We start from the raw sequence: 23902 nt of genomic DNA, 5'->3' as shown, positions 1-23902 counted from the left end.
ACACCATGCTCTTGATCACAGCATAAATCACACTTTAATTTTAACCTTTGCAGTTCATCAATAGAATCAATATCAAAAATAATTCAGGACTGACACTATTGGTTTACAGGTAAGTTTAACAAGAATGGGGAGGCTTAGTGATATATTAGTTGCCTTGTCAACTAAGGCATAAAGATTCATGACTCTTAACCTATGTTTCCATCACAAACTTAGAGCTATAAATAATGTAAGCAGCTAATCAGGCATAGAAAAGATATATAGCATCATTGAAAATCAGTTATTTGTACTGTTCAAGCTTTAAAAAATGTATCCTATGTAATCTAGTGACATAATTCATAAAGGAGTTATATGCTGACTCACAACCATATTCAGTATTTATTTTAAAGTTTTATTAGTTCCATAGGATAGCACTATTTCTTAAAACAGTAACAATCTTTTTAAAATGTAACACTGTAGCTTAAAGTTACATTATGATTTACACATAACATTAATTTTTAAGATTTAAAGTGAATTCCAAGGTAATGATTTGTAAATTCTTCTCTTTTTTCATGCTTAGAAGTTAGTAAAAGAATTTCAAACAGATAGCAAAATAGAATAAAAGCTAACTCAAACTTAAGAGATTGAATATTATACAAACAAGAGGATTGAGGATATTTTGTCTGAGCGTGTATTACTTTCAAGGATGGGAGTAACAAAGCAGCACAAACTGGGAGTCTCGAGCAACAGAAATTAATTGCCTCAACACTTCTGGAGACTCAAAATCCGAGATTAAGGTGTCTACAGGGTTTGTTGCTTGTGAGAGCTATGAGGAACAACTTGTTGCCTGCCCCTCCCCCAGCTTTTGGTAGCATTAGGCATTCTGTGGCTTGTAGAAGGCATCCGTCATGTGTCTTCGAATTGTATTTCCTCCGTAGATGTCTATCTCTGTGTTCAAATTTCCCCTTGTAACAAGGATAGCCATCATATTGGATTAAGACTCAGCCCCAATGACCTTATATTAACTTTATTAGCTCTGTAAAGACCTTATTTCCAAATAAGGTCTCATTCTGAGATACTAGGTTTTAAGCCTCCAACATAGCTTTTGTGGAGGCACAATTTGAACCATAACAGACCCCAGCAGGCCACCACAGTCTTGAAATAGTTTGTCCCATGAAAATATACCCAGTCGGATTATAAGTTATAGTCTATCTTAGGAGAGCAAGCAAGACAATAATTGTGGAACAAAGGGGGTATGTTTCACATGGAAAGGAGAATGGGACATTCCCCACATTTTATTTCAACACCTCAACAATAATCACTTATGGGAAGGATGCGAGATTGCATCACTCAGTCACAATTTTTGGAAGTTCACTGTAATATAATTTTCCCAAGGCATACTTATTGATATAATAATGAAAACAAAAAAATAGAAAGGAATGAAGAGAGGAGAACCCATGAGGATCAGCCATAGTAAGCTAGTTTATGCAGAAAAATCTACCAACCCTCAAAGCTCTGTGGCTGAAAAAGACAAAGCTTTATATTTCATTTTTATGACATGTGCACAGTGGTGGATGGAGGTTCACTTCCACTTGCACACACCTAAGGATCCAGGTTAACTAAAGGTCTATTATCCTTCATCTCTACTGAAGAAACATGAGAGTCCTCATTTGTAATAGTAGGAGAATAGATCATAGAGAATCACACTCCAGCTTTCAAATGTTTTAAAGGCTTTTTTCCAAACATGACACATTTCTTTTCACATTTCTTTGGTTAAATAAAGACACATATTTATACCCAACTTAAGGGGGAATGAGAAGTATAACTCTCATGTGTCTAGAAAAAAGTATGATACAAATATTGGTGTGAATGCTAAGATTATCTACCATACCAAGTTAACAAAAATTCTCCTTTTGGGGTTAAAAAGATATATAATATGGGGCACCTGGGTGCCTCAGTCGGTTAAGCGTCTGTCTTTGGCTCAGGCCTTGATCTTACAGTTCATAGGTTCAAACCCTGCATTGGGCTCTATGCTGACAGCTTGGAGCCTGGAGTCTGTTTCAGATTCTGTGTCTCCCTGTCTCTCTGCTTCTCCCTCACTGTGCACACGTTCTCCCCCACTCTGTCTCAAAAATAAATATTTAAATATATATATATATTGCATTTTGTGATAGTAGTTTTCCATATTTTTTCAATGATATTAATTTTTAGTCTTAGTGCTAGAAATGTATCCCTTTACATTAACACTTGATTTATTCCCAATGTTCCTCTTTTAAAAAGAACACTCTTAAAGTCTAAACTATTGACAGCTCAAAAATATTATAGAGACAAAAAGATTATATATTATTGTGAAAATATGTACTAAGCCCTGATTAAATTTCAGGCATCATATTTCCCTGAAAATATTTGAATCTTGTGTTAGCTTAAGTTCAGTTTTGTCCTTAAAAGCAAAACTTCTCTGAGACAGAAGTCCTGAAATAACTGTAATCCAACATTCAAATATTAGAATTGAGTCACATGATGCTCTTTCATTGTCCTCTTTGCATCCCAGAAATGGTGACTGGATTTCCTTATTGTTATGAAGTATTTTCAACTGTGGATTACTTCCATAGAAACAAAAGTTTAAGTACCATGTGAAAGACCTGAAAGCAAACAAATTGCTTCACTGAAAAAAGATTTACTGTATGTCATGTGTTAGACACAGTATTACATACTAATTACTCTAAAGGTAGAAATGCATATTCACTGTCTTTAAGGAGTTCAAAGTCCATGGGAGAGACTGTCTTGAGTAAAATAACAAATGACACTGAGAAGAAAGTAGGTATTTGAGGATCTCAGGATACCTAATAACCAAATCTTGATTGTTGGAATAGTCAAAAAAGGGTTTAGAGGAGGTGATTTGAACCTAAATCTTTTGTGAATATGTACTAATGCTTTTATTTATTTTTTAATTTTTATTTATTTTTGAGAGTTACAGAGAGATAGAAAGACAGCATGAGTGGTGGGGATGGGGGCAGGGAATGTCAGAGAGAGAAGGAGACATAGAATTTGCAGAAGGCTCCAGGCCTTGAGGTGTTGGCACAAAGCCTGACGTGGGGCTCTAACTCATGACCTGAGCCAAATTTGGATGCTTAACTGGCTGAGCCACCCAGATACCCCCATACTAATACTTTTAGAAGTACACTCTGTGTCCTTACTAACAATGTTGTTATACGGTATCTAAACTTTTGCTTATATGAATTTAATTTGTAAAATAATAAAATGGACATAATAATGATACATACACACAGATGTGTGTGTGTGTGTGTGTATTAAACAAAATAATGCATGTTACATATTTAGTGTAGGAAGGTTATACGCATGTTGATAGTAACTTTTTTTTCCCCAGTGTCACTTTCCTAGGCCTCAGCTCTTGCCTTATTGATTACAAATTCCATCAGACTCTCCAGGTTAAGGTTTGTCCTTATTTTTCTACTTTTGTTCCCAATGAAGAACTAAATTTGCCTTAAACTCAAGTCTAATAGATGAGGTAGTATTACCTTTTGGCTTGAACTTATAAATTTCCTGGGTCAAGGTTTCCCCTCTCTCTGGGTCCTCCCCTCCTCATAAAAAAATTCTCTATGGTCCTTTAACTTGAACCTGACTACCTATACCCTGCTTCAATGAAAGTATCTTTTTGCATATCCTTTCACATACAACTGGACTGATCTAACAAAACATAAATTTGAATATCTTCTCTTGACATTTGTCTGCATGCCTGAAATAGATTTGGGGTTCTGGTCTCAGGTTTTCCTAATTATCACTGTCCACTGGAATTTTATGCAACTTGAATGTTGTCACTTTCCAAGAAAGAGTCTACCAAAAGTTAACTTTAAAATTACACCTAGGACTTACCATTATTCTATTCTCTTGACCAGATGGAGAAGCATATGAGAAATGCACTGGAGTTTGAAGTGACTTTGAAGAAAAGGTAAAGAGCATGTGACTAATGAAGTGTTTAGTATTTTATTCAGGAAAGGACTGGAAAACAAAAACAGGTAAGGACTAATTTCTTGGAATATACTAGTTCATGGTACACTGGAGGGTGTCTGAATCATTGTATTAATGATTAATTAATCACTGTATTAAATGAATGACTTGGCTGAATAATTCACACTTACTAATGAAAAACAGCTAACTTCGATATACTACACATATGAACTTATAAAAGAATTGCAACCAAAACGTACTTGAGAACCTAACTAGAATAATTCCTAGGCTAGGAGGTTTGAAATGAAGGAAAGGACTCTATAAGAAGATGCCTATGAGAAGAGATACAGACCTAACTTTCTCTACCCAGCAATGAGAAACAACTATCAAATAAATATTTCCAGGACAACCCTCAGTTTCTTTTCCTGGGGTAAATAAGAAAGAGAATGAATTGTTCATAAGTAAACATAGCATCAATTCAGGGAAATACTTAACTCAATATAGAAAAAGAAAAGAAAAGGAACTCTCCCCATGCTAGTGAAATTCACATTAATTCACTTTAGAAAAAGGGAAGAAGCTTTTTATACCACAAAGAAAAATAATAATTTTAAAAGAAAATGCCAGTTAAAGTTAGCTTTACCCCTTTGTAACCTGACATTCAACCAACAAACCAAATGATATGAGAGCAAAATATTTTCCTGTTTGATGGACTCATGCTGGTGGAAAAGAAAGGAAATGGAATAATTTTCAATGCCATAAGTGATTCTTTCTTGGAGTACATAAAGGGCAATAAAAGATAAAATGAGTCAAAGGATTTGGAACTTTAGGAAGTTAGGTCATGGTAAATTATTCTGAGAGCAGATCTCATGAACTGAAAACAAAAACTCAACAAGGAAAATAATAATAGTAAGATATGATATTAATTTGAAATTCAGATTAAAAATAATTCTATCTAATTTAATCCTCAAAACATCACTGTAAAATATATGGTGTAATTATATGGACTATAAACATGGGAAAACTTTTAATTACAGAAATCCAGGACTACTGATGCTTCTATAAGGATTGATTCTACACTTTGGTTTGCTCAGAAAGGTAGTTGTTTATGTTTGTTTTCATGAAATTATTCAACAGGTATAAAATACTTGGGAAATGGAGGATAGACATCCCAACTGTAGAAAGAGAAATATGGACGGCCTTGCCAAACTGGTTACCATTTTCTTTAGTTCAAATAAGGGAATGGATCTAGGATTTAGGATTTGACATCTATAAAATGATAAAGACTCTTTCAGAAAAGTACAACATTATGAAAACAAAACTAAGCACAAAATCAATATTTTTATGTTAGTAAATAAATCATAACATTTCTCCAAATCTAGAAATATTATGTAATACATTCATCAACTTACTGTGTGATATAGTTTTAATGAATCATTTTTGAGCTAATGTAATCAACAATTCTGAATGAACATGCAAATGAACACACGAAGTTAATCTCAAATTACAGCATACGCTAGAATAATTCAAATACATTTTTAAGATGCTACTATGTAGTTCTGAGCTGCATAACTTTTTAATCAATTAATCTTATGCTACCTACATTGACTTCTTGACAAACACAGTAAGAGATTTGTCACTGGAGTACTTCTTTCTTCAAACCATATTATCATACATGGAAGCACTTTAGCAAGTTGTTTGTCTGAAATAGGAAGTCTTCACCACAAAGGATGCATTAGATGTACTAAGGCATGATCTGACGTGTTGAGATGAAAAATTCATGAAACTCTATGCACAGACAGGCTTGCAGTTTACAGTACCCCTTCTGTTTTTTTTCTCTAAAGCACAATCCTGGTAAGCTTTATATTTTTCTAAGTGTGTGTGTGTGTGTGTGTGTGTGTGTGTGTATGTGACATTTATTGCTGCATATTTTATATTAAGTGTATATTCCTATATTCCTCACTGGAGAGAATTTCCATTATGACTAAATTCAATGAAATCTGAATCCTCCACTTACAATTTTCTATATCTGATGACTGGAAGAGTTTTTCATAAATTAGTTTCTGGTTCCTTGTGAAATCTTGTTTCTCCACTTCTTACATTGTTCTGATGCTTGGGTCTGCAGGTCATGCTCATGTTGGAATGTGGCCTTTGACACTTCACTTTTATCGCATGACATCAGGTATGTCTGAACAGTGTGCAGCAGAGTTTCTGTAATTTTATTCCCACACCATGGAAACACATAACTAAAATATATACAAAAGAGACTCCAAGTCATATGAATGTAGCTGAGTACACCTTAACTAAATGTGCTTGCAGTGAAAATTCTGCTAGTTTCCAGAAAAGCATGTAAGTTTTTTTAACATTACCCAACAAGAGGAAAAAAACTGATAGAAGAAGTGGGAATCAAAACAGAGAATGATTTTAACATATGGTGGTTAAAAGATCCTACTTTTGCAACTTAAAAAAATTGTGAATACATTGCTAGAACTACTTCCAGGACATTGGAAGACTCTGGTACAATTGAAGAAACTTGAAGCTTAAGCTTCATTTGCAACATAGGGGTTTTTCCACTGAAATAAATCTGCATTTCTTATTTCATTCTCTATGTTGATAGCATTTTAAAAATCTTTTTATGTTACTTTCTTTTTTTAATGTTTCAAGTTTTTATTTAAATTCTAGATAGTTCATGTATAGTATAATACTGGTTTCAGGAGTAAAATTTAGTGATTCTTCACTTACATATAATACCAGTGCTCATCACACTCTTCTGGAAACAATGAATTAGGAAAAAAAAAGTGTAACTTTAATAATCAATTATGCACTAGATATATTTTTCTTAACAAAAAAGAATGGTCTATTCTGAAATATCAATTGTACTAGGTTTGAGAAAACCTGATTTTATTGGCTAAATTTAGAATATGTCACAGAATTGAGTGAAATTTGAGGGCTATGATTTTGAACCATCTAGTGAACATTCAAAAGCATCATACATAGACAACTTATTTCACAAATGTTACCCTATGAAAATATTTGTCAAAGAAAAGTTTTCCAAATGGATAAAGGTAGTGGCTCTGAACATACTTAACACTGAAATATTTACACATTAATATATAACAATTAGAATTGATAGTTCTTTCTCTTTTACAGTAATTTCTTGAGTTTTATATGTCAGATTATCTCATTAGGAAATACACAAAATCTCAGAACCATAGAGACTGAACATCTGTAGGGCTCAATTTCACTTTCATCTAGAGGTTTCTCTCAAGGGAAATGAGGTAGTAAAACTGACATATTTTCCCAAGCAGCTTAGAGTCTGTCAAACTGAACTTTCTCTGTTTAATGACCACTCAGGAGTATGCCTCGTTCACTCTTCCAAAGTTAAGTTTCTGGAACAAGCCAGAGTTCCTAAACTCTAGTTTAACCCATTTTACTGACTCAGCATTTCTGCATCTGCTGCTGTGGAAATAAATTTAAGTAACAAAAGCTAATTCCATTTAATTACTGGCTGCCTTGGTTCCATGATTATGTAAGAAAACATTTTTTATGATACCTGTTTATTCGATTGAAGATTCTCTGCACCATGGACTAGGTTTAAAATCTTCCATATAATACGCCATTAACATTCCTCAAAATAAGTCCCTCAAAGTACATTTTATATCATTTACATATACCTTTATTGACCCATGGAAACTGCAGTGTTCAATATAGTAGCCACTAATCACATGTTACTTTTGAGCACTTGAAATGTGGATAGTACAAACTGAGATATGAAAAAAAAGAATATAAAATATCTCATTAGTAAATTTTTATATTATCTTTTGAAATAATATTTTGCCTATAGTAATACATAATTTAAGTTGATTTACCTGTTTTATTTTACTTTTTGAAAGTTACCACTGAGAAATTTAAAATTACCTATGTGAAAAATTTTAAATTTTACCTATGTGGGAAATTTAAAATTACCTATGTAAAAAGAAAATATAATAAATACCTATGTGATTTTAATATAGTTCTACTGAATAGTGAATTATGAAGTCTACAAATAAGGCCTAATTGTCTCAATCATCTTTGTGTTTCTTATACATAGCACAGTAATCATCTAATTAATTCATATGATAAATGAATTACATAGAGAATAATATTGAGAGTAAAATAATATTGATATAAAATATGTCATACAACAGTGAAACACAAGTCAAGTTCCATGGGTTTGTTAAAATATGCAAATACTGAAAATAAGAAATTACATTTTAGATTCTCGAAAAAATAGTTTTGAGATTTGTAAGAATAAAAGTGGTTTAACCAGAGAATGCAATATGCACAGAAGGAAAAAAAAGCATTACAATGTATACTTTAAGATTCTTGGGATCAGAAATTTTAGACTGTATTCAAAACAAAAACAAATACTGAAAACCTTTAAAATTAAATAAAAGTCACCCACTGTCTTGCAATCTTTTGACCCTGTTTACAATTTATAATATCAACATATGCGTAGCTTTCTATTTTTTCTGATTATTTAACTGATAATACAAATCATCTCTATTCCAAATGATGGCTTCCATGAGGGTCATGAAGTTTCTTAGCTAGTGGATTATCTGTGAATAATACTTACTTGCACATCCACTTACTTGCAGCTGACTTCGAATCAAGAAATAGAGAAGAAAATAAGATTCCCCATTGTCTTCCTCCCCACTCTCCTTGGCTTCAGCTCAGGCATTTCATTTGTGGGAATGGATCCCAGTTGCCTCAAGGTAAGGACTATCTGTGGGCAACACAATAAATTGAACCATATTGGATAAAGTCAGCATGCCATTAGCTTGCTTATTGCCTACAGAAATTGCAAGTTTTACTGAAAAGGAGATTTACATTTTAATTTGGAGTCTCTTGGTCCCAGAGCACACACATACTTCCTGTCAAGAATCCTGGCTCTGCAAAGAGATATTAGGAAAATCAGCAGATCACAAAAGACAAGAATGCTTAAAATTGTGGTTCAACTTCATATTCCTTGAGGGAAACTTGATGCAGCTAACTTAATCCATAAGTGGAGACTCTTATTTTGTTTCTGTGTAGAGGGGTTTGAGAAAGAAGAACAAAATAAAATTGCAGTTTGTATTATGCGCTGCATACTATCCTACATGTAATCTAAATTAATCTGTAGGACAATCCTGTGATGACTATAATTTTTAGGGAAGGCTACTGAGAAGATTGACAGTCAGTTGACTGATTAGGGAGGTGGACCTTGGCAGTCAGAGGTTTGTGACCTGTCCTTGGAATGTGCATTCCACTTTGTTTTTCCCCACTCATAGGAGTTTCCCAAGAGTATAGCCTTAAGATAGTGATGTGTTCCTCAGACCATCTGGAAGGTATGCATGCCTTAGCTCAGTTAAGCTCTCTATCTAAACTTTTAAGATTTGGTGGAGGTGTGGAGATATTTTCTTGCAACCATCCAACACAAACTTACATCCTACGTAAGTTCGCTTGCTTCTTAAACCTGCCACTTACCAATCTTGTGTGGCCTCTTTTGTTTCCCCTTGCCCTTGCCCTAATTTCAGATTTCACCCAGGAAGCTCCAGAGGAGGTTATAAACTGAAGATAGTGTTATCCCTATTTTAGATAAAATAATATGAGATGAATTTCATGCCTTGATTACCCTCCTATCTAATCCGAAACTCATTTTTCCTTTTACGTCCCCTTTTAGATCCCCATTTCTTTCAATAATAGTTTTGTATCCAGGATAAAATAGGCAGTGTGTCCCCAAACTGAAGGAATGTATTTAACAGAATAAACACTTTTTGCTACAGTCCTGTGCTTGATTTATCTCATCTTTCAACCAGGGCAAATTGGACTGGCTTCCAATGGAGACTCTCAGGGAAGGCTAAATGACCTGTACATTTCTACTGAATAGTTTTTCCACTGAGGAGTTGTAGACCATGCTCCTATACCTCCAAACTCTTTAATAATATTCTCATACTTCATATATGGAGTTTATCCTACCACAAATGTACCTACTTGGCATGTTTCCATTATTTAGTAACTCTGACAAAGACCAGCTTTGACTATCTGAGTAGTTTTCATTTTCTTTTTAGTAATTCATTAACTAATCCCCCAAATAGAGCAAGTTAACCAAATGGAATAAATTTGGCTTAAAAACACAATCAAAATGTGATAAATACAAAAGGATTGAACATTAAAATAAGTGAAATGCATACTGAATCAAAGAACTGGGTCACTAGGAGATATTGGGAAAACAGAGCTCATCAGTGGTTGGTGCTGGGAATATCATTAGCCAAAGCAGTCAAACAATGCACCTCGAAGGTACTTATTTAAAACTGTCACCAGATGTTAGAAGACCATTCTAGATGACCTTCAAGTTTAATTGCAACAGACATTTATATTTCTAACTAAAGTACTCTTTCTTTCTTAGTCTATATTAATCTTTTACTATGATGGTGAGCAAGATGCCCAACATAGACATCAGTTTTATTCTAAAATGGGAATAATAATGACTTATGGAATTATTTGATAATTAATGTAAGAATAAAAATGTAGATCCACAGTACTCTATCAGCAATTATTAGTTCTATTTCTCCATCCATATTAATTGTCATGTTTCCTCCATCCCTCAATTTGTAATGCTAATATATATTCATTCTTCAATATATACACAAGAGTACATGCATCTGTTTCTAAGGTTATTTCCTCTTTCCAACATGAAATATTTAGTATGTGCAAGCAAAGAGACATTTCTCAAAATGTGAAGATCATACCTTCTTATTTACATATAATTCTGATTAATATTTATGCTACACAATTTAAAGAGAGTAAATGATTTAACTGAATATGAAAGAAGATGGGGGAATATGAAAGAAATGTAGAACTTAAAGAGAGTAAATGGGTTTCTACATGGATAAAGGGATAAAATATTAAAAGTAATTGATAAAATTATATTAGTGATCTTAGACAGTACAGCCATAGTATTTGAAAGTGTGTTTCTGATTTCAGAAAGAAGAGCTGGGTCCAAATCCTTTATAACCTATTTAGTGGCTATAGGATATTGACAAATTGCTTTATACATTTAAGCCTTAGTTTTCTAAACTGTAAAATGGAGTCAGTTAACAACTATAATTTACAAATTGCTTATCATCTGCAAAGTACTCGTTTAATCCTCACAACAGTCTTAACAGTGCACGTTATCACTTTCATGTTATTTGATAACTAACACATAAAGAGGTAGATAAGATCACAAAGCTCATTATTGATTGGTAGAGCAGGAAATAGAGCATGTGTACCTGACTAAAGCCAATCCAATTAACTACTTTATTGATATCTATTTCAATAGGTTTGTTTGAGTATAAAGTGAAATCATATAAATATATAAAGAGCTTAGCATACTCTCTGGTACACAGTAAAAACTCCAGCCAGGTACAGTAATACTGATCATGGGGCACCTAGGTGGCTCAGTCGGTTAAGCATTTGACTCCTGATTTCAGCTCAGGTCTCATGAACCATGAGATCAAGTCAGCACAAATTCTGCTTGGGATTCTCTTCCTCTTGCTCTGCCCTTCCCCTGTTCATGTTCTCTTCCCCTGTCTCTCAAAATAAATAAACATTAAAAAATAATAATATCAATAATGATTATAGTTATTATCATCAATGTAGGAATGTGTAAAGAGCAAAATAAATAAAAATAAGAACAATGCCATATGTTTGTAGCATTGGGAACACACCACAACAAGGAAAAGATGAATAGAATGGCATTTTACTACATTATGTACAAATCAGCTCTGAGTCTTTCTATTGAACTATATTGGGTTGCAAACTACAGACTATAACCAAGTTTTATTGTGTTCAATATCCAAAGCTTTTGTTATTTTGTTTTCATCATCACTCTTCACTCTCAGTTCTGAAAACTGCACCTTATACCTTTCCTCCATATTATAGTTACTTAAGTTAAACTAGTCACAAAATATTTAATTATATTTCCAAAGTCTAAGGATAATTTAAGAAATTGTAATATTCCCTTGTTTTTTCAGTGTCAATAACATTATCTTCATGTTAGAATTTTTTCTGCCAAACTAACAGTGAAAAATGCAATTTACCTGAAAAAGAATTCTCAGAATGACATTTAAGTTATCCTGCAGATGCCCGAAATCCCCTACTTCATTAACACACCAAAGAAAACACATAATCAGCTTCTGAGTGAACAACTCCAATAATATTCAATACTTCCCTGGCTCGTAATTCAGTGGAAGTACAATGGAACTATAATTCACATTTTAAAATCCCAAATAGCCTCCTGCTTCTACATAAAAGTGTCATGTAAACCAGCATCATTGTTAATAAACGGCAAAGCCAGAGGTCCCTGACTGTGTGAGTGCTCGTCGGAGGCTCAGCCTCCTTGTATCATATTTTAAAATCAGTTATTTTCATTTTTTCATCTTTCAAGAAGCTTAACAATATAGAATGTTTTAAAATCATTCTCAGCTTCCACCTGATGTTCTTTGTTAATGTACTGTACACACACAATGGTTGGGCTCTGTTATCAAGCTGATGTCCGGGGACTAGCAAACTTCTGGTATACAGGCATTCTCAAAAATATGGTAAGAAATTTTTCATTACTTTAACCCCATGCACAGAATTTCTTCGTCATCTGTCTTTACCTAAACTACCGTCAAACCCTGGAAAGTAACTACATAATGGAGGCTTGCTACAATGAATGTTATTTGTGCAATTCTCCACACTCTTCCAGTTTGCAAGAAACAGAGAAAGAATCATTGTGTTCATATCTAGAAATGCAGGTTAATACTATGGCAAAACTTGACTCTTTGGTTAAGTTTCACAGTCTGCAATATCATTATAACATACAGGAGTAGTTCTAGAAAGTTAACAACAATACCACTGATTAAACTCTGGAGAACAACAGTTTCCATAGAAGACTGAAATTTTTATTGCAAACTTAGTACTCATCCATTTCCCAACCTGTAAGACAACATGATTACCGAAATTTGGTTTTACCATATTTTTTGGACAATTTTCTTTAACCAGACCATTTCTTAGACTAAAGGCAAGTGTATACATGCACTCATATACACACATACATCCACATTGCATATACACATATGTTCACTGCCTAGTTTAGGTTAAAATTAGCTGGGACCTGGTAATGGAGTCTTATTCTAGAACCTAACTATATGTATTTAAATACCAATAAACTAGCAGCCCTTGAGGATGTTGTAAATGCAGTTATTCTCAGAAGGAATATTAAACCAAAGCACACGAATAAAACAAAATAGGCCCTTTTCTAGACCATTGTCAACTTCTGAACCTAGCTCTAAAATACATTTTAAAATCTGTAATGTTCTAATATGATGTAATGTGTCCACTTCAGTTCATTACTTTATCTGTTCATACACAGTAATGCTAATAAATGATAATTTTTAACTGTCTTTTGGTATAAAAATTAATGACATCAAGGATTATCCCTCATTCATGAACAACAAGGCTGTTAAAATATAAAAGTGCCGTGTCAAAAGTTATGGAAATATAGAAACGGTCTTCTTGGTGGTATGAAAATGTTCATTATTCCAATTCAGATGTGTTTTGCTCCACTATGAATCTTGCAGTTTTTATTTCCTTCTGCTTACTCTTTCCCTTTTCAATAAGCTAACAAAATATAATTGAAAAGCTGTAGCACTAAGTCTAAGAAGTTCTTCTATTTTATAGTTCTTATGAAAAAATAAATTGATGATACCTTAAATTGCTTCATTTAAGGAAAAGAAATATTTGCTTTGTCACCCACCATAATTTTTAAACTTATATTCTAAACTTAAGTATAGAATATATCAAGTTTTTGTTTTAATTCAGGGAAATATTATAGGTAAATGTATAACCAAAATATGTTGTATATTGCAAGATATTATGTTTTTTCTTGAACAAGAACTGTAAATTATTCCTTACAAATATATTTATATACATCAATTTAGAAGAAATAAAAGTGATAGAAATTAATGGTCTGGAAAACATTGTTCTCAGTAAAAGTGTGTAAATCATTTTAAGGTGATGTCTCTCATAAAAGACTGAGTTTTTCATTCAAGATTTTCTTTGTTTAAATGAGTCATCATTTCATTTTGAGTAATCTTGGGTTACCTGTTTTGAACATGTGTCTCTTACATCTCCTAGATCTCATTAATTAGATATTTCTCACCTTTAGTTTGTGGTTAAGCAGAAATGTAGAAAATAGAGTAAAAAACACCTCACATTAACTTTCTCGTGGACAATCTTTGCATACAATTTAGAGACCTATACTTTTGGTACATTGCTCATTGTTCACTATGTGTATAGTGATGTGTAGAGTGTGATAGTTCTCAAATGTTACGAGATAGGGAAGAAGAGGCAGGGAATTTCTCTCCAGAATATCTATGTTTATGCCCTTATGCCCACAATGTATCTCATAATGTCATAATCATCATGGAGAAGCTTAGGTCATGGGTATTTTGATGAAGCTTCCAAGGTGATTTAAAAATGTTGCCCACAGAACTTTTGAGGAACACCGGCCTTGATTATGATTATGATAAAACAATTATATAAGAACACTGTTAATAAACTCTGACAGGCATTAGTAGTGGCCTAGTCAAAATCTAATCTCCTCCTTGGAGAAAGTTATATGCCCACTTACTTCCAAGGCTGTATGATTGGCATGGTCACGTCACAGAGTCTTGCAAATGCATTGTAAAAGAGTTGTGGGTAGAAGCTTCAGGGAAAATCTATGTGCTCCTCATAAAAAGAGGCAGATGCAACCAGCACACAATTACAGTCTTCTTCCTTTCTTTCTTTCTGATCTCTGAAATGCAGATAAGGTATCTGAAGGTGGAAAGCATCATGTGATATATCTGTGTATGGCAGAGGAGCTAGAAGGAGCTTCAGTATCAAGCCAACACTGAAGTTCCTACTTCCAGATTGCTTTTTAAGAAAGGAAACTGAGACTGATTTTTGTTTAAGACCTCATCAGATTTCTGTTACATGCATCTGATACATTCCTGAGTAGTACACCAACAAAATATTTTTTATTCTTTAAAGGATCACACCATAATTCTGCTTCATATCAAAATATGGGCAAAAAATCTGTTCCTCCTGTATCTCCCCACTTGTCTTTTTTTTAATATCCATTCCTCAAGCCAGCTACCTTTATCTGATTTTATTTAACTTACGTCTTCCTTTGATATTTCTCTACAACTAATAATTTGTGAAATATTTTTAGGGGAAGAACTAAAGTGTACAGTGGTATTTAAGTCATGTCTATACCTATAATTAATATGAAAGAGTCAAATTAGCCTAGGAAACCCCAGATCTCTAGAAATCTTTCTTTGATTGAAGCAGTAAAGTATTTAAATATCTATTACTTTTATTTTATTATTCATGATTTATCCACCATTTTAAACATAAATATATTTAATTATACATGATCCAGCATTCTGGAAACATATGCATTTTGAGTATTTTTGGTGGGGGAAGCAATATGCTGAATAATAGCTCCTCAAAGATGTTCACATTCTAATATCTGGAAACTGAATGAGTTAGCTTATTTATTAAGTGCTGTAGGTATGATTAATTTAAAGATTTTGAGATGAGAAGACTGTATTATCCAGGAAGGCTCAGTGTAATCACAAGGTCTTTATAAGTGGGAAGGAGAAAGGAAATTGGAGTGATGTGGGTAGGAGCCAAGGAATGCCAGCAACTTCTCGAAGCTAGAAGTATATAGTGGATTCTCTCCTAGAACCTCCTGAAGAAATCAACCCTGCTGATACCTTGAGTTTAGCTCTTTAAGACTTAGTTTTTACTTCTGACCTCCAGAACTGAAAGGTAGTACTTTGTGTTGTTTAAGCCACTAAATTTATGGTAATTTGTTATAGCAGCTATTGGAAACTAATACGGTGTGGGGCAGGGCAAGATGGAATACAGGAAGAACATTTTATACCCCCAAACAGTGTATATTTTTCTATAGATACAATTTTGTTGACAAGTGCTAAAAGGTAACAAGAAAAAACATTTTTGAGCTATACAATGTTCATTTATTATCCATTCATCCATTTATTGGTTCAAACAGTATTTGTTTCNGTAGTACTTTGTGTTGTTTAAGCCACTAAATTTATGGTAATTTGTTATAGCAGCTATTGGAAACTAATACGGTGTGGGGCAGGGCAAGATGGAATACAGGAAGAACATTTTATACCCCCAAACAGTGTATATTTTTCTATAGATACAATTTTGTTGACAAGTGCTAAAAGGTAACAAGAAAAAACATTTTTGAGCTATAAAATGTTCATTTACTTATCCATACATCCATTTATTGGTTCAAACAGTATTTGTTTCAAAACTTTCTCCCAAACAAGCCACTGAAATAATGTGTTTGGAAAACATACTGGGAAAATCCCTTTTGAGCCTTAATCTTATTTATCCTTTTTTTCTTTTCTTTTTTTTCTTAATATTTATTTCTTTATTTTTGAGAGAGACAGAGACACAGAGAGAGAGAGAGAGAGAGAGCGAGTGCCATCAACACAGAGCCTGATTCCGGGCTTGAACTCACGAGTCACAAGACCTGAGCCAAAACCAAGTGTCAGATGTTTAACCAACTGAACTCTTCAATTATCTTTTTTATACATATTCATCAGACTTTTGTCTAAATTTGTAAAAACATCAGTGTTACAATGTAACATGTTTGTTACACTATTCTAAGATTTAGTTTCACCATTGGCCACTTGCAATTGATTGATTAATATGAAGTGTGTCTATGAATCAACTGAATCCATTTACTGGTATCTAACAAGAACCACTTTTATATTCACAGGGTTCTCAAGGCACATTGTTGTGATTGTACACTCTGACCAGAAAAACCTAAAAGTTTTTCTGTAGACAGATGACAGAAAAGTTGCGTTTCTTCTGACTGGAGGAATAGAAAATTTCTAAGATAACCCTAGAGTAGAGAAAATGAGCACCACTTTCCTTTTCTTTCTGTTACCACATCCCAACTATGGTACAATGAAACCATGGAGCACATCCCTCCCCTGGGTCCTTGCACTCAGTGCCTGCCCCTCAACATTCTTAACTAAACAGCTGAATTAGTGTACAGGAATTCACACAAATTCACCTAAATAGTCATGTCAACCAACATGTACATGATAAAAGTATGGAAGAGACAAGAAAGGACACCTCCTAAAGAAATGACTGGAAGTACTCAGGAAATATTGAATAAGAAAGGTGATTATAGTCAGATTTTAATGGAGATAATGACATAGATTAGCAAGTATTGACCAGAAAAGCAATTGGCTGTTTGATGTTAACCAGAAGTAGAAAAATCATACATAAGGATAGAGAGAACAAAAAATACGAGTCTCAAAAAATTTATGACTAAGAATTTTGTCTATTCTTTAAAAAAATAATTTTATTTTTTGCTGTTAATTTTAACATCATCTCAACATTTGGGGGGGTTAGTAATTGAGACAGCAGAGATTAATGGTAAAAAATGAAGACTTGGGAATCAAATTGCCTGGATTTGTATCCTAGTTCTACCCCTAACTGGCTGAGTATCCTTTGGCAATAATTTAATCTCTCTATGCCTCCATTTCCTCACCTTAATATGGGGATTCTAATGGTGTCTACATCAAAAGATAGTTATAAAGATGACCTAAGTTAATATTTATAAAATACTTTAAATGTTACTGACACAGTGACTACTATTTCTCAAATAAATTTTTCAATTTTTTTGAACAATGATTTTAATGGGAAAAACTACCTGACTTTTTTCTGATTAATATTATATTTCTACTACATTTATTAAGACCTTCTCCAAATTACATTTCTGTTTAAAAAGAGAAAATAAGAACCAATAAATGTATGTTATCCCTAATAAAAATTCTAAATATTAATTATATCAAATTTTTATTATAAATTTATCTAACCCTTACAGTTATTAAGGGTTATTGTTCTATGATCTGTTATTAGAAGTAACTGGAGATAATATTCTCTAATCACATCAAAAGCCAATCGATATTCATAGGTCCTTTCACTTAATAAAGCTAAACATCTCACATTTACAACAGTTTCTGATGCACACTTCCGTTCTGAATACCCTGCCAGTGTAGATTTTACTTAAAGGAGCAAAGGACTCACAGGTTTATGGAGAAGAGGCAGCTGAACATATTATTGCTTGTGAATTTCTTGAACTTGGTTAAAGTTTGTGCTCATTAACTAGAATGTGCTCTTCTTCTTGGACTCTAAAAAGTATGACAGGTGGGAAATCCAAACTGTTTCATTTATAGGACAGTTTGAGATGCTGAAATGAGAAGTGACATTTGGAGTAAGTTCGGTGTCATGACCCCTTTCAGAATACAATTTATGGCTCTGTGAACGCACATATGAATAATATTAAACAAGCTAAAACTATGCCTACATTCGTATGCTTTATACAGAAAATGAGGAGCAATGGCTAAAAACTAGCATATCCTAAGTCTTTATCCAGCTTATGTATGTATCTCAAAGGAATATTAAACATACAGAAAAGTCAAATGAGCCAAAGTCAAATGAAGAAAAGCAATATGTTTGCCAAACTGAATAAAGCCGAGAAAAATACATTAATACTAACTCTGTTTCAAATGTTTTGTCAAGAATAATATTGTACCAGAATATATGTTTTGCAGGAAAAGCTTGCAAAGACATCAAAGTATAGTTACCTTAATAGGCGAATTGTAGAACAGGATGCGGAGATGACCCCATTAGCTTATACAAAAAGACCTATATACTTCTATGTGAACAAACAGGAGTTTCAAATGGATAAAATAGTTAAAACTTCCTAAGCCTATTAAAATGAAAGGACTGATGAATGAAGAATTTATACCTGGGGCCAGGGGAATGGGGATAGGTTTATGTGCTTCTTGGATTGGGCAGTAAGTTGATTGGTGTTGATTTATATTAACATACTTTTAATATTGCAGAGCTGTTACAGTATTATTCTGCATGTTCAAAATATTCTACATAGTAAGTAAAAGAATCAACTTTTACTTCTGGAAAGATGGAGTAGATGAACTTTTCCCTTTTTGTCCTACTAAGTAGAGCTAACTCCCTGGGCATTATACATAAAACAGATAGCCTAAGACTGTGAAAGTTTAAAGAAAGCATACCAACCAGGGACCTTAGGATCTGAGAAACAACACAATGATTAAACCCCTGGGTTTTCACTTTTCTTCATATACCCTGGCCTTGATATTAGAGAAGCCAGCAACCTGGCTGGTAATAGTAACAAATGATGTTTAATTTAGTATTACTGGGACTTTTTATTTAAATTTATTTTTTTTTCATTTTTATTTACTGTTGAGAGACAGAGCATGAGCGGGAGAGCAAGAGAGACATAGAATCTGAAGCGCTTCAGGCTCTGAGCTGTCAGCACAAAGCCCGATACAGGGCTTGAACTCATGAACTGTCAGATCATGAGCTGAGCCAAAGTTGGACACTTAACCAACTGAGCCACGTGGACGCCCCTAGTATTACTGGGATTTTGAATTAAAGACAACTACATACCTTTAATTATTTTTTTCCTCCCATGCAGTTGACTAGCTATATAGATGAATACTTCTCTAAACTCTGCCTATGTCACTCCTTAAAGTTCACGGCTCTGTGGCAGTTTGGAAGGAGTGTCAAAAAATTAATGTTGGAATTAGAGTGGCTATTATCTATTTTTCTGTCTGTTGTCCAAGGTTTAACTTTGTTATATTTTCACGTGGCTAGTATTATATACTAGGGTCCGGGTGAGAGAATCACCAACTGTGAAATTCAGGGCCTGAACAAAAAGGTGGAGTGTTCACTTCTGTTTCAAAATCAATTGGTCATCTGTACTTAGGTTTTCTTATTTGGGAATATAGGCTTCTGCTGCATTTCCCATTTTTCATTAGCACAGCACTAAAGCAATATCAAAGTGATCTTACGGGATAATGAGAACCATCTTCTCTTGTCAATCTAGTGGATTGTTTGTGAAATGTGTTCAATAAAGTTGTCCTTGACTTCCCTCACTAATTCTAATGCTTATAACCAGCTTTATGGTGAGGAGATATTGTAGATGAAATATATGTACCAAATAATGCCACTTTTTCACAGTTGAATGAGGTTAAGTAACAGAATTGCATTTAAAGGATTTGCCAAGGAGATAACATATTCGTGTACTCACTTCTAGGAACAAAATACGTGATCAATAGATTATCAGTTATACATATTCATATATATGCACTTATGTACTACACATATAATTGAAAACATACTTGCCTTTTAAAAAATTTACTGTTTCAACATATCACTATTTTTCCCATAACCATTCTACTTCTTGCAATAAAGTCAATTTCTTGCTGCCTCTACTTCATTTATTACTATTACCTTACATATGCCAGTAATGTCTGCTACCACTAGTTTGCCCATTAGTTGAGGTTACTGTAACCTAATAACATTCTTGAAAGATTCTGGCTTCAATTATTGTTATTGTCCACATATCTAAAGGATTTCTAGATAAGGACCCATTAGTCAACTGACAAGAAACCAGATCTCGTCAAAATTAAGGTCTTGGGAAATAACCCGTGAGCAGTCTTAAACAGGCCATTCCCCTTGGGTATTGTAAGTTTCTCATTTTAACACATATGAAAATCTGGCATCTGTCATGACCACACTAATGAAACTCTGCTATCAAAGGTATACATGGTTTCCTAGATGCCAAACTAAATGAACTCTGTGAGCCACTGACTCCAATATCTACTTCTCTAGAGTGTTAACACCCCACCCCCTGTCCCATTCTTTGACTTCTTTGTTAAACATTTCTATTTTCTAAGAGCTTCCTTTTCAGTCTCACTTATGTCCTCTTTAATTGAAATTAAACCAATTATATCAATCTCCTGTCTTCAGCTTCCAATGATGACCTCATTATAACTAAGTTTATTTATAAAGACTTCTACCCTTCCTCTGACCTAGTTCTTATGTCTCCTCCTCTTCTCTTTTTTCTTTTCCTTTATTTTTCTCCTCCTTCTTGTTGCTACATTAAAATTTTTAATTCTGATTATTTCATATTTCTGTGATTCAAACTCTCCTTGTTATACATGGTATGAACAACTTTTTATGATTTTTACCTTGCTTACTTCATCCCGTTTCTACCCTTCCCTATCCTCAATACATATATGTTTTTAAGTTCTATTGACTTTGCATAATTGCATGTCCCTTAAACATTATATTAGATTAGGGTTTTGTCTTCTGTCCTTGTTTGTTCATTCATTCAAAATACATTTTATAAGCACCAATTATATGTTGGATATTTTTATTGTTACTGAAGATATAGAGATAACTAAAATGGGGGAAAATATTTCCCTTAAAAGAGCATCCATCCCAGTGTTAGTCCATAAACAGAATGTATGTGTTATTTTTATGGTAGGAGATATGAAATTCAACAAATAAAACAGAAAGAGGGAGCAAGATGGCTCAAGGGAGAGTTGCAATTTATTTTTTTTAATTTGTTTAATGTTTATTTTTGAGAGAGAGACAGAGACAGAACACAAGCAGAGGAGGGGCAGAGAGGGAGACACAGAATCGGAAGCAGACCCTAAGTTCTGAGCTATCAGCACAGACCCAGATGCAGAGCCTGAACTCATGAACCACGATATCATGACCTGAGATGAAGTTGGATGCCCAACTGACTGAGCCACCCAGGTGCCCCAGGAAGGTTGTAATTTAAATACAATGATGAGGGAGAGACTAACAGAGAAACATGTGATAAAGGCATATGAGGTATGATAAAAGCCATGTGGCTATCTATGTGAAGAGAATTCAAGGTAGAAATAACAATGTATTCCAGGGCCTTAATGCAGCACCGTGGTGTTTGGTTTCTTCAAATAACAGCATGAAATCATGCATAACTGGATAAGTGGAAGTAAGTGGAAGAAGTGTAACAAAAGTAGTTACCTCCGAACCAAATCGTGGGGTGGTTACTACTAAGACTCTTATTGACTCTTAATGCGCTGTGATACCACTAGAAAAATTTTAGCAGAAGATCACACAATCTAAATAACATTTAGGGGCGCCTGGGTGGCTTAGTCGGTTAACCGTCCGACTTGCGCTTAGGTCATGATCTCGCGGTTAGTGGGTTCGAGCCCCGCGTCGGGCTCTGTGCTAACTGCCAGCTCAGAGCCTGGAGCCTGTTTCAGTCTGTGACTCCCTCTCTCTCTGACCCTCCCCTGTTCGCGCTGTCTCTCTCTCTCTTAGAAATAAATAAAACATTTAAAAAAAATTTAAATAACATTTAAAAAACACTTATTGTAGCTACTTTTGTTAAAAATATGTTGAGATGGCATGAATGAACCAGAGAGACCAATTAAAAAGCTATTTCAATAATCCAAATGAAGAATGATGAGCTGGAATTAAAGTGATACCATAAAAGATCAAAAGAAGTAATTAACTTCTGGGTACATTTGACTACCTCTACTCCCACCCCACTTAAATATTTTTCTCATCTTTTAAAGCCCCTTAAATTATAATGTTTAAGCATAAAAGAAGCTTCCCTGAAGTTTACACTGTATATCTGAATCACTGATATTTCTCACATAGTTTATTATAGCTACAGCTACTTCATATCCAAAGTAAAATCTGGAAAATCATATCACACAATGCCTTGGCTATATTAGATGTTCAACAAATATTAGTCCCTTCTCATCGCTGCCCATAAGTAAAATAATCTTCTTTAGTTATCAAAGAATTTGAATTATATTTAAATTGTGATCAATTGTAAATATAATATACATAATATTAAATTTGAAGTCAGTTTCAAACTTTCTAGTCTCAAGAATATTTATACTCTGAAAAACTGCCAAGGATCCCAAAGAGCTTTTGTCTATGTGGTATGTTGTTTATGTCAGTGGTGGCTGCTAAGCCAGATATCTGAAGAAAAAAAAAGCCCCCATCTCTAACCTTTGTGATTTGTATGGCGTAAAGCTTGGTATCATCTCAGATTTCTAGCTGCCAATAGTTGGAGAGCTACCTCCCAAAATTTTGGAATATTAAACAATTAGCTCTCATGTGCCAGTATAAGCCAACTCTAGTACATCATTGGCTATATCTATTGATATTTATATATTAAAGATAAAGACTATCTTTAATTAATCAATTTATGTAAAATTAATAGTAATACATCTATTACACATTGGTAAAAATGACATTAAAAAAGTACCTTTTTGAAAGCAAAACATTTTTAAGACTGGCATTATTTTCCTTATTTGCAAACTTTTAAACGTCTGGCTTAAGAAGACATGAATAGACACTTTTCCAAAGAAGACATCCAGATAGCTAACAGACACATGAAAAGATACTCAACATTACTCATCATCAGAGAAATACACATCAAAACCATGATGAGATATTACCTCACACCTGTCAGAATGACTAAAATTAACAACACCAGAAACAACAGGTGTTGGTGAAAGGGGAACACTCATGCATTATTGGAGGGAATGCAAACTGGTGCACCCACTCAAGAACAGTATGGAGGTTCTGCAAAAAAAAATCTAAAAAATAGAACTACCCTCTTATCCACCAATTGCACTATTAGGTTTTAATGCAAAGGATACAGAAATGTAGATTTGAAGGGGTACATGCACTCCAGTGTTTATATNGTATATATATATAATGGAATGTTACTCAGCCATCAAAAAGAATGAAATCTTGCCATTTGCAATACTGTGGATGGGGTTAGAGTGTATTATGCTAAGCTAAATAAGTCAAACAGAGAAAGACAAATACCATATGATTTCACTCATATATGGAATTTAAGAAACAAAACAGATAAACACATGGGAAAGGGGGAAAAAAGAGAAGAGAGGGAAACAAACCACAAGAGACTCTTAACCATAGAGAACACACTGAAGGTTGATAGAGGGAGGTGAGT

The 23902-nt window shown here is 33.8% G+C and overlaps 1 long non-coding RNA gene across 2 annotated transcripts in view; it reads right to left on the bottom strand.

The window, feature by feature from the left end:
- Window positions 1-23902, bottom strand: part of LOC144221714 (uncharacterized) — a 153253-nt gene that overhangs the window by 1391 nt on the left and 127960 nt on the right. The window contains exons 3-4 of one of the 2 annotated variants that reach the window (XR_013332153.1): window positions 8574-8707; window positions 6042-6188 (exon numbers count right to left, since the gene is read on the bottom strand). This is a non-coding gene — a long non-coding RNA (uncharacterized LOC144221714). Of the gene's footprint in view, window positions 1-6041; window positions 6189-8557; window positions 8708-23902 lie in introns of those variants that run through there. The other variant, XR_013332151.1, reaches the window with a different exon arrangement.

Source organism: Crocuta crocuta, unplaced genomic scaffold, assembly GCF_008692635.1.
Source record: "Crocuta crocuta isolate KB4526 unplaced genomic scaffold, BGI_CrCroc_1.0 scaffold21, whole genome shotgun sequence".
Taxonomy (NCBI): Eukaryota; Metazoa; Chordata; class Mammalia; order Carnivora; family Hyaenidae; genus Crocuta; species Crocuta crocuta.
The sequence above is the reverse complement of the archived record's forward strand: the minus strand, read 5'-3'. Positions and strand labels throughout refer to the sequence as shown.